The sequence below is a fragment of the Rutidosis leptorrhynchoides genome, chromosome 3 (assembly GCF_046630445.1).
Source record: "Rutidosis leptorrhynchoides isolate AG116_Rl617_1_P2 chromosome 3, CSIRO_AGI_Rlap_v1, whole genome shotgun sequence".
In the NCBI taxonomy this organism is placed as follows: domain Eukaryota; kingdom Viridiplantae; phylum Streptophyta; class Magnoliopsida; order Asterales; family Asteraceae; genus Rutidosis; species Rutidosis leptorrhynchoides.
Genome location: NC_092335.1, coordinates 25856363 through 25871334, shown reverse-complemented (window position 1 = coordinate 25871334; position 14972 = coordinate 25856363). Strand labels below are relative to the sequence as shown.

Here is a 14972-nt window from a genome sequence, read left to right as displayed (position 1 = left end):
TTCTGGTAATTTGACGAATCAAGATCGTGTTATTACCATTTCTTTCTAAGAACATTAACTATGTTCATTTTGAAATTCATATCTATGAATTCTGGACCGTTGCTCGCTTTAATAGAGGTCGAGAGGATAATAAAAAGGCAAAGAGATCCAAAATATAAGAGAAAATATAAAGCCCAATGACAACACCGAAATTACAAACCGTGGATATCAGTACGTATAGCAATATAAAGACACGGGAGGATTATAAATACAATAATCCCTAAAGTTAAGACGAACCTTATTTTCTAAATTCAACCCTGACTCTGTCAAAAGTTAAGACGAATTTTTACTTTTCCTATTTCAATCTTTTGCGATAGCTTCACTCATACGCTTCAAGTAACCGAATCATTTAATCTATATTACTCGGAAATGATAAAACTCTATTTACCACCCATATTCGCCAGGAAAACATTTTTATTGTTAGCCATGACGATCTCACTCAAATTTCGGGACGAAATTTCTTTAACGGGTAGGTACTGTGATGACCCAGAGATTTTCTACCAAATTTAAACTTAATCTTTATATGTTTCCGATACGATAAGCAAAGTCTATATTGTAGAGTCTAAATAGTTCTTGAACTGTTTACATGAATTCATTTAACCTTTGACTATGTCCGACGATTCACGAACAATTGATTATAAATAAATATATAGATATATAATTATATGTATATATGTATATATAACCATGTGAAATAATAATATACGATTAATTTCTTAAACTAAAAATTGTGAAAATAATAAAACGATATGATAAAATTGTTATATTAATTACTTTCATTATTAGTATTACTTTGATGTTATTATTAATATTAATATTTAAATATATAACTTATAGATAATAAATTAGATATATATATATAATTTGTTTAATTACTAATAATATTATTATCATTATAATTAGTGTTATAATGATTATCATTAATAAAATTACAATTATCATTCTATTATTATTATTATTATTATTATTATTATTAGATATTATTACTAGTATCATTAAGAAATATTATTATTAATATAAGTTACTATTAATATTAGAATTATTAGAAAAATAATACAACTTATTACATTTATCTTTAATAATATTATTAATATCAAATTTTAGTTTTTTTATAATATTATATTTATTATCATTAATTATATTATTAATATTATTGAATTTTAAATTACTAATATATAAGATCTTGCACGATTAGAGAATCAAAATTTTGTTTGGGTGTCTCAATCCAACTATATCCCGACTTTATTTTCTGTCTCCAATCAGTTACCAATCCTTATCAAGTTGTACAAATTGTTGAATTTAACCAAGTGACTTTTGTTTTCTTATTCCTGAAAGAATACTTTAGTAATCAAATTAGAATATAAATCCATCGAATGGTGCTGTATTATTAGTGAACTCACTTTATTTCTTCATCTCTATTATCAATTAGCAAGTTAACTTTCAAGAACCAAGTTACCATCATCAAACCCATAACCGTTCGTTTTCCTTCGAAATCACCACAACCACCCCATCATAATCGTTGAAACAACCATCACACCTCCCTTAAACCTGCTATTTCTGTCTTTTTTCTGTTCGCTGTTAGACAGCTGCAAAACGCAGCTTATTTTTTTTTCTTTCTTTCTGTTTTCTGTTTAAACTACAACAACAAACACCATCGTGAAATCCATCTCCACCAACCCTACCATCAACAAACCTCCATCATATACATCACCACCATCGAAACCCATCTTCTTTGTTGTTGTTCCTCCTGCAAAACCAATCAAGAATCAACCATCAACGAAACCATTAAAGTGCTGTCAATGCTACGGTTTATATATTTTTCTTTGTTAGCATATAAACCGAAAACCCCACAAAATACCTATGATTGTATGCTGCTGTAACTTCCTGCTATCCCTGCTGTAAGCACGTTTTTGCTCCTCTACTTGTTGAGTTCAAACCACGATGATAAAGCTGGAAACATTTACGGTTTAATGATTTAACCAAATAAGGTATGGAATATTATATTGCAATACATTATTAAGGTTCACAAACAAAGACTAGTGGACAAATTATAAACTCTATGGCCGACATTCACTAACTAAATAACCCTACAAGGAATAAACACTTTTGCTGTAGTAATCACCATTTTTGGATGGACTTGATTAGGAAATATCTCAGGTCACATGCTTGACACTTTGTTTTTGGACCGATTTGTTTATCAAGGGAATAATGGATTCTTTTGTAGCCGAGAGTTCCTTTTCATTTTGTTGGGCCGATAATAGATATGATAAACTGATATAAGATAATGATGACGCTGAGATAATCATAAAAGGTGATTCATGATTAGTGAATGGTGATCGAGAATGATGACCCAATGATGATGAATCGATAATGATACGTTTTTTTTAGTGATGATAATAAGGTTGGGGATACTGTAAGCTAACGATAGGGTGATGAATAAGAGAAGGTGGATGACAAAGGAAAACATTAGGGTTGTGATCTTTAGCCATTGATAACTGTCGAGCATATTTTTTTAAACGGAATAAGAAGGTATCCAAATTACCAGACGAGCCATTTAAATCAAATTAAAACGAATTGGGCAGTGAACTGTTGGGCCGAATTAAAATGCTTTTCTTGTTGGGCCGGGATCCAACGTTTATATTTTCTGTTGGGCTATTCAAGTTTGACATAGGAAACGGGTTATGTTAATTATTTTGGGTATTAAATCAGAAAGTTAACATACAGACAGATGGTTAGGCATGGTTGGTTTAAGCGAGAGATCATGGGTTCGAGCCCGGACAAGTGCACTTATTTTTTAGACTTATTCTTGAGGTAGTTTTCTATTATTATTATTATTATTATTATTATTATTATTATTATTATTATTATTATTATTATTATTATTATTATTATTATTATTATTATTATTATTATTATTATTATCCTTAATCTAGTATTATTTCATTTATTAATTTAACAAATAAATGATCTTTATATAAAAATATATTTAACTATATTAATATATATAATACATATAACCTAACTCTATTTTTATATTTTTTTTATAAGTAATATATATAAAATGAATAAATATTTAAGTTATTAAAAGAACACATAAATCATAAATAACATATATCACTAATAATAATATATAAATTTGTTCGATTACAATTATGTGTGTTAATATACATATAAATGATATAGGTTCGTGAATCCGAGGCCAACCCTATACTTGTTCAATGTCGTCATATGTATTTTTACTACAAAATACATTAGGTGAGTTTCATTTGCCTTTTTACCCTTTATATTTTTGGGTTGAGAATACATGCGCAATTTTTATAAATGTTTTACGAAATGGACACAAGTAATCGAAACTACATTATATGGTTGAATTATCGAAATCAAATATGTCCCTTTTTATTAAGTCTGGTAATCTAAGAATTAGGGAACAGAAACCCTAATTGACGCGAATCCTAAAGATAGATCTATGGGCCTGACGAACCCCATCCAAAGTATCAGATGCTTTAGTACTTTGATTTTGTTTTATATCATGTTCGAAGGGTTTCCCGGAATGATAGGGGATATTCTTATATGCATCTTGTTAATGTCGGTTACCAGGTGTTCACCATATGAATGATTATTTTTGTCTCTATGCAAGGGACGTATAATTATGAGAAATGGAAATCTTGTGGTCTATTAAAATGATGGAAATGATTATTTATGTTATACTAATGAACTCACCAACCTTTTGGTTGACACTTGAAAGCATGTTTATTCTCAGGTACGAAAGAAATCTTCCGCTGTGCATTTGCTCATTCTAGAAATATTACTTGGAGTCATTCATGGCATATTTCAAAAGACGTTGCATTCGAGTCGTTGAGTTCATCAAGATTATTATTAAGTCAATTATAGTTGGATATATTATGAAATGGTATGCATGTCGTCAACTTTCGTTGTAAAGAAAGATTATCTTTTAAAAATCGAATGCAATGTTTGTAAAATGTATCATATAGAGGTCAAGTACCTCGCAATGTAACCAACTGTTGTGGATCATTTACAATGGATATGGACTTCGTTCGGATGGATTAGGACGGGTCTTTACATCGTGGTCGTAATGGTTACGGTGGTCGTGGTCGTGGACAAAGAAATAATAATCTACAAAGTTATAAATTTCAACCACCATACAATCCCACAAATCATAATGTTGAAGGAAGCTCTTCAAAGAATATTGAAGATTCTTGTTATCGATGTGGTAAAATTGGACATTGGTCTAAAAACTGTCGAACAAATCAATATTCTGTTAATCAATATCAGGAATCCCTAAAAGGAAAAGGAAAAGAGGCAAACCTTGTGGATGACCTTGATACAAAAATCACTGAGCCAACAAGTGACTACTTTAATGAATAAATTTCCTATTATATGTCCATATCAAATAAATGGATGTAGATTTACGATCTATACCATATCTACTTTACTATATGTTTCCTTATTATATTTTTTCGTTATAACATATTTTTGAATGTAATATATTGATGAATTATGTACTCATTATTTGTTTATCATATTTTGAAGTTCATGATGTACACTACTGGAGTGCAAAATCAGTTAAATGGTGGGGATCTTTGTATTGCAGATAGTGGTACTACACACACTATACTCAAATCTAAAAAATATTTCACTGATTTTAAAGCAACAGAAGGAACGGTACATACTATATCAGGTCCTGCGGATTTAATAAAAGGAATGAGAAAAGCAAAATTCATGTTACCAAACGGTACAAATTTTCTGATAAAAAATGCCTTATTTTCTCCCATGTCAAAGAGAAATTTGTTAAGCTTCTCTGACATATACCAAAATGGATATGATTATCAGTCAGTGACTACAGAAAATGATAAATATTTAAGTATCACTGACAAGAAGCATGTGATTGAAAAACTACCAAGACTTAATTCTGGTTTACATTATACATATATAAATGTACCAGAAACACACATGGTAGTTAATGAAAAGGCATGTGATCCTGTAATGATCAATCTGTGGCATGAAAGATTAGGCCACCCAGGATCAACAATGATGAAAAGAATAATTCAAAATACACATGGACATCCATTGACGGATCAAAAGATCCCTCATGATGCAATTATCCCATGTACATCATGCTCACTTGAAAAATTGATAATAAGACCATCACCTCTTAAGGTTGAAAAAGAATCACCAATGTTTCTTGAAAGAATTAAAGGTGATATATGTGGACCAATTCATCCACTATGTGGATCATTTAGATATTTCATGGTCCTAATAGACGCATCTAGTAGATGGTCTCATGTTTGTCTATTATCAAGTCGAAACATGACATTTGCAAAATTTCTTGCTCAAATTATTAAATTGAGAGCACATTTCCCTGATTATACTATTAAAAGGGTGAGATTGAATAATGCTGGTGAGTTTACATATCAAGCATTTAATGATTTTTGCATGTCTATTGGGATTGTTGTTGAACATCCTGTTGCTCATGTGCATACACAAAATGGTTTAGCCGAATCACTAATTAAACGATTGCAGTTAATAGCTAGACCATTGATAATGAGAACAAAACTCCCAGTATCTGTATGGGGTCATGCAATTTTACATGCTGCATCATTAATTCGCATTAGATCAAGTGCAAGTCATACATATTCTCCCTTGCAACTTGCTTTTGGCCATCAGCCAAATATTTCTCACCGTAGAACATTTGGTTGTGCAGTTTATGTTCCTATCACACCACCACAACGCACTAAAATGGGTCCTCAAAGAAGGATGAGAATATATGTTGGATATGAAACAACTTCAATCATAAGATATATTGAACCCATGACGGGTGATGTTTTTACAGCACGTTTTGCTGATTGTCACTTTAATGAAACATTGTTCCCTAGATTAGGGGGAGAAATAACAAATAAAGAAAATGATGTTTCATGGTGTGAACCTCAATTAATGTATCTTGATCCTCGCACAAAAGAATGCGAGAACGAAGTTCAAAAAATAATGCATATGCAAGAACTTGCGAATAAATTGCCCGATGTATTTACAGATACGATATACCAGTAGTAAATGCTCCAGCTCGAATTGAAATTTCAAAAGCTGACAATAATGTCACTCTTGAGTCTTTGTCACGCCAGAAACGTGGGAGACCAATTGGTTCCAAAGATAAAAATCCTCGAAAAATAAAATCAGCTGATAATGAGGTAAAAGAAAGTGTTCAAGAAGAACCACAAATCAATACTCCTTCTGCAGAGGAGATTGATGATATCAATATGGAATTTTCAATCAATTATGCACATTTAAAAATATTATGGAACCGAAATGAAATGAAAAATCTTGATGAGATATTTTCATATAATGTTGCATATGACATCATGAATGATGATGATGATGATCCAGAACCAAAATCTGTCATGGAATGTCAAAATAGACATGATTGAGATCATTGGAAAGGAGCAATACGAGCTGAATTTGAATCGCTCAATATAAGAAAAGTTTTCGGATCTATCATTCTCACACCTAAAGATGTGAAACCTGTGGGATATAGATGGGTTTTTGTGCGAAAAAGAAATGAGAAAAATGAAGTTACAAGGTATAAAGCTAGACTTGTAGCTCAAGGTTTTTCTCAAAGACCAGGAATTGATTATAAGGAAACTTATTCTCCTGTTATGGATGCAATTACTTTTAGATATTTAATCAGCCTGGCAGTTTCTAAAAATTTAGAAATGCATCTCATGGATGTTGTGACTGCTTATTTATATGGATCACTTGATAGTGATATATATATGAAGATACTTGAAGGATTTAAGGTATCAGAAGCAACCAATGCAAAACTCAAAGAAATGTACTCAATCAAGTTACAAAGGTCTTTATATGGGTTGAAACAATCGGGTCGCATGTGGTATAAACGATTAAGTGATTACTTGATAAGCAAAGGGTATACCAATAATCTTATTTGCCCATGTGTATTCATTAAGAAAACAACATCCGGATATGTGATCATAGCCGTTTATGTCGATGATCTTAACATCATAGGTACAAATAAAGAGATTCATGAAGCCATTCAACTTCTAAAGAAAGAATTTGAAATGAAAGATCTCGAAAAAAACAAGTATTGCCTTGGTTTGCAGATTGAGCATATGCCTAATGGTTTACTTGTACATCAAATAACTTATACGGAAAAGATTTTAAAACGTTTCAATATGGACAAGGCAAAACCATTAAGTACTCCTATAGTTGTTAGATCACTTAATGTTGACACTGATCCATTTCGTCCCTGTGAAGATCATGAAGATATCCTGGGACCAGAAGTACCATATCTTAGCGCAATTGGAGCTCTTATGTATCTTACAAATTGTACAAGACTTGACATTTCTTTTGCAGTTAATTTGTTGGCAAGGTTCAGCTCAGTTCCTACCAAAAGACACTGGAATGGGATCAAACACATATTTCGATACCTTCGAGGAACTACTGATTTAGGATTATTTTATTCTAACGAATCAAAACAAGATTTGGTTGGTTATGCAGATGCAGGTTATTTATCTGATCCACATAAAGCTAAATCTCAAAATGGATATGTATTCCTAAATGAAGGTACCGCAATATCATGGCGTTCTAAAAAACAAACACTTGTTGCAACATCATCAAATCATGCCGAAGTGATTGCATTACATGAAGCTACTCGGGAATGTTTTTGGTTGAGATCAATGACACAACTCATTACTGATTCTTGTGGACTAGAACGCGATAAAAGTCCAACAACTATCTATGAAGATAATGCAGCTTGCATAGCACAGATGAAAGAAGGGTATATCAAAAGTGACCGAACAAAACACATACCTCCTAGATTCTTCTCATACACTCAAGATCTCATTAAGAACAACCAGATTGAAATGAGATATGTTCAATCTAGCAAAAACTCTGCTGATCTTTTCACCAAATCACTTCCAACTGCTATTTTCGAAACACACGTTCATAACATTGGCACGAGACATGTTCAAAAGATGTAACATCTGAAGCGATGTCTACTTGAGGAGGAGTCAACTCTATGCTGCACTCTTTTTTCCTTAGCTAAAGTTTTTTCCCCACTGGGTTTTCTTTAGCAAGGTTTTTAACGAGGCAGTACTAGTTGCTCTCTAATAAAATTGTCATCCAAGGGGGAGTGTTATAATAATATATGTAATATGTAATATGTATAGAAAGTTATAAATGGAATGCATGTTATAATAATATATATAAGTATAGAAAGTCATAAATGGATGGCAATTTTAGTAGTATAAATACATGATAGATCAAACATGAATATTGTACCTATTCTTCAATTTACTTCTTAATATATATACTCTCACTTTTGATGTTATATAATACTAGAAATATTTGGTAGAAGTTTAGGCCATAATAGTTGTTAAATACAACTAAATTACAACATAATTAATAATAATTAATTAATTAAAACTATCATCTTCATCATGCTAACAGTTACAGGTCAACCATTATTTAACTCCTTAAACCATGAAGTTAAAAAAAATACAGTATAAGGGTTACTTCTTAGTTACATATCGACTTTCCATTGCTTTCTAGCGGTTCTTTCTTCCCACATCGGTTCTTGCGAAGACAGTTTTTAGGTTTTTAAACCACAGACTCCAAAGCATTATCGTCCCTTCGGGGACATCCGATAAAATTGGAACGATACAGAGAAGATTAGCATGGCCCCTGCGCAAGGATGACACGCACAAATCGAGAAATGGTTCAAATTTTTTTCCGGCCAAAAATCTCGACGGTATTTTGGTGTTTGCTACCCTAAATTTCCGGTCTTTTTGCTCTGTCTTTACGTAATTCGTTTTTTTTTTTTTCCTTTCATTGATAGAGTTACTAAGGTACGATTTAGTGTTTTTGTCCTACTGATATTTTTAGATTTCCAATTTGGGTTCAAAACTACAATTAGGGTTTGATTGACATTGATAGATTTACTTCATTGTAAATTAGGGTTTTTGTGCTGCTGATGGTTTAGACCATTAATTAGGGTTCATAGATTTATAATTTAGGGTCATTGTGCCGGTGACAGATTTAGGACAACAATTAGGGTTTAAATTTTACTTATTGATACATATGGTCGTCATTTGGGGTTTTGTATCAATGGTAGAATTCAGTTCATTATCAATTGAGAATTATGTCTTAAACTTGTAATCGGTTGATGATTGATAACGTGTGGTTTTTTATAATTTTGTAGACTACGGAATGCTGATTTTGATGAATTTATGAAACTCTGGTTGTATATGAAGTTGTCCTATTTATGTTGTGTTTCAAGCTCAAATGATTTTCGTAAGCGAAAAGCCCAAAACTATATGATATGTTAGTTGCACTGATGATGCAAGATATGTATGTATTCCTTGAAATTAGTAGCTTTTTAATGTTTAAAGTTGGAACTTTGGATGAAATGATGAATGCCATTGATGTATTTAGTTCATATAATCCACAAGGAATTTTGTTTTCAACAGTAACAGGGTGAAAACTGATTAACCTTTGGGTTTTCACTAAATATCTAGACTCTCGAGTGTCAACGTACAGTTTTACGAATCTATATCATACGCCTATAAATATGTTGAATTTGAAAACTGATTCGTTATTTCAATGCTGTGATACAGATTACAGTAGCTGTTCATCTATCATTGATAGATGAAATTAGGGAGTTTAGCTCATCTGGTATTAGAATCACTTTTATAACTCTTTCTAAGTGCTAATATTGATATCATGCATACGTTCGGTATCATGTTTGGTTCAAATTTGGCATTTGAAAGTTACAATTAGCTTAAGCTTATATAAGAAAGGTGACCACTTGAATCGCACACCATCAACATGTCTTACTTTTTTATCTCCTCTGTTATTTTGACACTCCGTGTTCTGCTTCATGATATGTTAAGTCTGTTTATATTGTTTATGTAATATAGTTTTAATAGGGATGTGACTTTTGATACAATACCGTGAAACTATTTTCACTATCATGTTCAGATCTCTCCCTTTTTTTTTTTGTTGTTGCCAGGATTGACTTTTTACTGTTACATTTATTTATATCTCTTCTGCTAAGGCTGTTACTAATTTGCATTTTGGGACATCATGACTATTAGGAAGCCAATGGTTAATGTTTATATTTATAAGTAGTTGACTTTAAGTCTTGATCCTCTTAGGCTCCATGATCAATTAGTCCATGATCTTAATGAAGATTATGTTGATTGATGGGACAATAGTGGTCAGTAATGTATGTTTCCCTTTTCTCTTCTCTTTTTCCTTTTTTCTTAAAAAAGTAGCAATTTTGATAACTGCTGGTAAGATTTGTTTACACGGCTGCAAATGATGTTACATATGAGGTTTACTTTTTACTTACATATCGCCTTTTCATTGCTTAGATGTTCGGACTTCCCACATCGGATCTTGACAAGACATTTACAGGGTTTTTAAAGTAGAGACACCAAACCATTATCGTCGCTTCGGGGACATCTGATAAAATTGGAACGATACAGAGAAGATTAGCATGCCCCTGTGCAAGGATGACACGCATAAGTCGAGAAATGATCCAAATTTATTTCCCTGGTTCGCTCGATTTTCGCCCTAATTTTCGAACGATACGTGCAGGTTTTACCCTTTTCCGTTTAATTGAGGCTATATTTGTTAATGTTTGTTGTTGCTCGAATTCGCTCGATCGATTGGGGCAAATTTTTCTCCTTTTCCTTTTTATGGATTTGTTAATTGTTAATAGTATCGTTCAATTTTGCTGTAATACATAACGATTCCTGTTTTCATTTGTAAGGCATGGTCTGGCTTATTGCTCCATTCAAGAGCTACGAAGAGGTCAGGTATTGGTTGGTAGCTCACTAAACAGAAAGTAAATTTGATACTATATAATTTCTTTTTGGAACCTATACAAATATATGCAATTAGAAACATGTTATTTAAATTATACTGTATGATAACTTAGAGTATTTGGTAAAGCAGAAATATTATATTCTAGAGAGAGACATTGTATACTTTGTGTTTGGTTATACCCTGCAAATTAACCTTTTTTTTTTTTTTTTTTTTTTTTTAACGGCACAAATTATCACCTCTTAAGATGGGTTAGTGACTATAAGTTCAATGGTTATCATGAACTTTGTGCATAAATATCAGTTGCTAACTTTATTACTACAGTAAACACATATGTTATTTGAGGTGAATGCTCTAAGTCTTATAAGCTATGGATCTATTGTTAAATCATATGATCATAACTTTGCCACCAGTAATATGCAAATACGCTAAAACAATATTTTGCTACTAGTGATATGCAAATTAGCTGAAGTCAAACTTGTTAAACGGGTCAGATGTTCCTACCAAGCATTTAAATGCTTACCATTTTAATTAAAAGATCTTTTATTTGTTATTTACAGATTACGTTTTTAACCATAATTTATACATCATAGATTTTACAAAATTAAAAGTAGGATAAAACATGTTCGTGTGATGTATCATATTGACCCAACCCGTTTATACACCGTTACCGAACCCCTTAAACGTGCTCTTGATGGCACTATACACATACTTCTACTCTCACAGTTGTATTGATCCATCATCTTCGTTCAGTTTGGATCAAACTGTCATAAATGGTCAATTTAGGTAAGAACTGTGAAAAGAAAAACTGCAGTGATGCTTTTGTCTGATTTTTCCCTCTTACATATGGAACTTGACACCGAGTGATAAAACGGGAAACCACATAGAGCTGTTATTTTCTTTATTGAATGGTTAATGATACTAGTACCATAATAATTATTTCTTAGTCTGAGCTTTTTACCAGATGTACCTGCCACATAATGGCTTTTTATGTATGTCTGATTTGTATTTGCTACTTTGAGTTTTGCCATATTTTTGTGAATGTGGGTCTTGCAAAATCTGGAGGTTCTTCTTGCAGTTTAAACGAGCTTTGTTTCCTGTTGCTCTCATTTCCTTTTTGGCTTAGTAAAGATATGTTTATTGACGCAAAGGAATGCAATGGTTCGTGCTAAAGTTGGAGTAATAGATATTTTTACTTTGTTTAAAGTGATTGTAAGTTTAGTTACAGGAACGCAGATATTTGTGATATGTAACAAACAGTTGAAATTTTGTAGAATCATACCACATGGGATTATATGTATCACTGAAATTGAACATTCACTAGGACACTGTGCAAATGTATCAGATTCATGTTAGGTTTTATTGTGTTACTTCAGTATAGTTCTTGCATACGTTATGTTATGCCTTCCATTTGTTGTTCTTCTTGCTTATTTTTTATTTTTTTTTTTTAAACGGCGAAGAAATATCATTAATAACCAATGTTACCTTCATCAAAGCAATGAATGGTAACAAAGCAAAAGAGATTACAATTGTTGATCTACAATACGATCTAATACATAAACTTGAAAGATCAAATTGAAATACATGAACACTGACAAAAAAAGAAAACTATAGAAACTATAGGCATAGGCAAAGCATGTAAGGGTTTTGCTCCCACATGTATGATTGAAAGCCATGACAATACTTCAAATTGGTACACCAAAGAAAGACTTTTAGCTTTATGTTGCAAACAATGATTGAACGACATGTGCATTTGCCGTTGAATATGACATCGTTTCGTGCTAACCAAATCGCCCAAATTGTTGCGGGACCGATCATTTTTCAATATTTTGAGGCATTTATCCCCATGCCATGGTACCAATCAAAAGAGAACGAATCAATCGATCTCGGAACGACCCATCTAATGTTCCACCATCTTACAATGGTGGCGATCCAATATCTAGTTTTCCAACTCTTAATAAGAGTGAAGAAATCGGTTCTCCATATTGACAATAAACCACCCGATCGACCACGAGCTTCTTGTTGGACCGAATCGAATGCAAAGTGTTTCCATATTTCGTTTAGAATGGGTTTTGAAATGACTTTAACCATTGTTTCTTGAATCGCTAAGAATTGAATTTGGTGTGAATTGATTAATGACCCCGCCATTTGACCTTTTGCTTTGTTCCCGAGGCCGCGGGTGTTCCACGAGGCGATTCTCATGGCTTTGGAGACTCTTCGTCTACCAAATCTTGCATGATATAACTAAAATTCTGCAATTCCTCTTTGAAAGTTAACTTTTTAGCCCCGAATTGTATGGCATTGATCTTGCTTTTTTTGTGGGTTGTTTCGTGGGCTACTACATGATTGATCTCGCTAGTAGTGTCAAAGGCTTGAGATAAATCGAGAGTTTCTACTATCCAATTGAGATTAGTAGATTTGATTGTTCTTTTTTCCTCTATAAAAGGTTCACCATCCTTATTATTGATTAAACAAAGTTTTTTAACTTTTTCACAAGAACTTCTACAATCATCACCCAAGCATTGATCTTCTGATTGTTGTGCATCAAGATTGGCCACCTTCTTAGCAAAGGATGTGTCTTTGTTAAGGAAAGTGGAATTTTTGGCAGAAAGTAAATTAACAGGAGAAGAATGCTTTTGGGTATCTTTTGGAATGAAGTTTGAAGAATTAACTTTGAGGGTAGGATAGTCTTTTAGATTAAAATTGAAAGGTGTCGACTTTTTAGAGGGTGAAGGGTTAATAGGAGAAAGTAAATTGAAAGGTGTTCTTCTTGCTTATGTTGGAGACTTTGAATTGTTATTAGACAAAATTACACGGGGGGTCCCTGTGGTATGTTCAATATTACAAACGGAGTCCAAAAGAATTTTTTCGACTTGAGGGGTCACTGTGGTATGCACTTGTTTCATGGGGAGTCCATTTGCCTAACGTCCGTCAATTTTTCTGTTAAGTCTTATCATGTGCAATGCACATAAGGGTAAAATGGTCATTTCATTATGTTTCCTCTCATTTGACTTCATGGGTCCCCCATTTATCTTTTGATTTCCACCTCTTTTTTTCCTTCTCTTTCATCTTCATCCCTAATTTCTAAACCCTAATCAAATCCCAAAAACAGGTTGAAATTTTTTTCAAACTAAATTAAAATTAAAATTCTCAAACTGAAATTGCCAAAAAATAATAATCCACTTTAGCTATTAAAAAATACCTAAAGTATAAACGAGAATAAACCCAATCCTACAAAGAACACCTTCTGCAGCTGCTGTTCATCATCTAAATACTTCTTAGACCTGTATAAATTAAATCAATAACCCAAACCTGAAATCGTTCAATAACCATGGTATCCCTCCGTCGGAGTTTACGTCACCGCCACTTTTAACCCAAATCAGTTCTTCAATTATGATTACTATTACGACAGCGGGCACAGATCCGAAACGAGATCTTAAACGAGATCTGAAACTTTTAATCGAGAATAGTTCTTCATAGCTTTTTTCTTCATAGCTCTGAAACATAAATTGATGCTATGACGATGATGAGTTGGTTGCGGAGATGGAAGCATAACGAGGGTTGTACAGATCCTCTAAAGCTTGATTTGGGTTGGTGTTCCCATAATCAAATGACAAAATTCATGAATTTTTAGCTATTTGTGTTAGAATGTGTAAGTCTGTTATGATATTTGGAGTATATGATTTGAAACTCAACTGAAAATGGAGTTTATGGGTCTTATATTATCCACGTGAGAAAGACAAAAAACAAAAAACAAAAAAAGAAAAACAAACAAATATAGGCTAAATGACCATTTTACCCTCATGTGCTTGGCACGTGATGAATTTTAATGGAGTTTTTAACGTCTGCTAGTCATCTGGACTCCCCGTGAAACAAGTGCATACCACGGTGACCTCTCAAGTCGAAAAAAAAATTTTGGACTCCGTTTGTAATATTGATCATACCACAGGGACCCCCCGTGTAATTTTGTCTTGTTATTAAGTGATAAAATGAAAGAAAGTAATGTTGAGTACTACAAACATGGGCCGTATCATGACTTCATTATAGTCGACAGCTGTTTTACTTTTTAGTATCCT

At 32.6% G+C, this 14972-nt stretch overlaps 1 long non-coding RNA gene and 2 other non-coding genes across 3 annotated transcripts; all 3 read left to right on the top strand.

Moving 5' to 3' along the window:
- Window positions 1-8694: 8694 nt before the first annotated feature.
- On the top strand, window positions 8695-8797 carry LOC139903715 (U6 spliceosomal RNA). The gene has a single exon (XR_011778514.1). It is a non-coding gene; the product is annotated as a U6 spliceosomal RNA (small nuclear RNA).
- On the top strand, window positions 8744-12194 carry LOC139895871 (uncharacterized). The gene is made up of 3 exons (XR_011776060.1): window positions 8744-8818; window positions 10443-10889; window positions 11962-12194. It is a non-coding gene; the product is annotated as an uncharacterized lncRNA (long non-coding RNA).
- On the top strand, window positions 10518-10619 carry LOC139903720 (U6 spliceosomal RNA). Its single transcript, XR_011778518.1, has one exon. It is a non-coding gene; the product is annotated as a U6 spliceosomal RNA (small nuclear RNA).
- Window positions 12195-14972: the final 2778 nt, after the last annotated feature.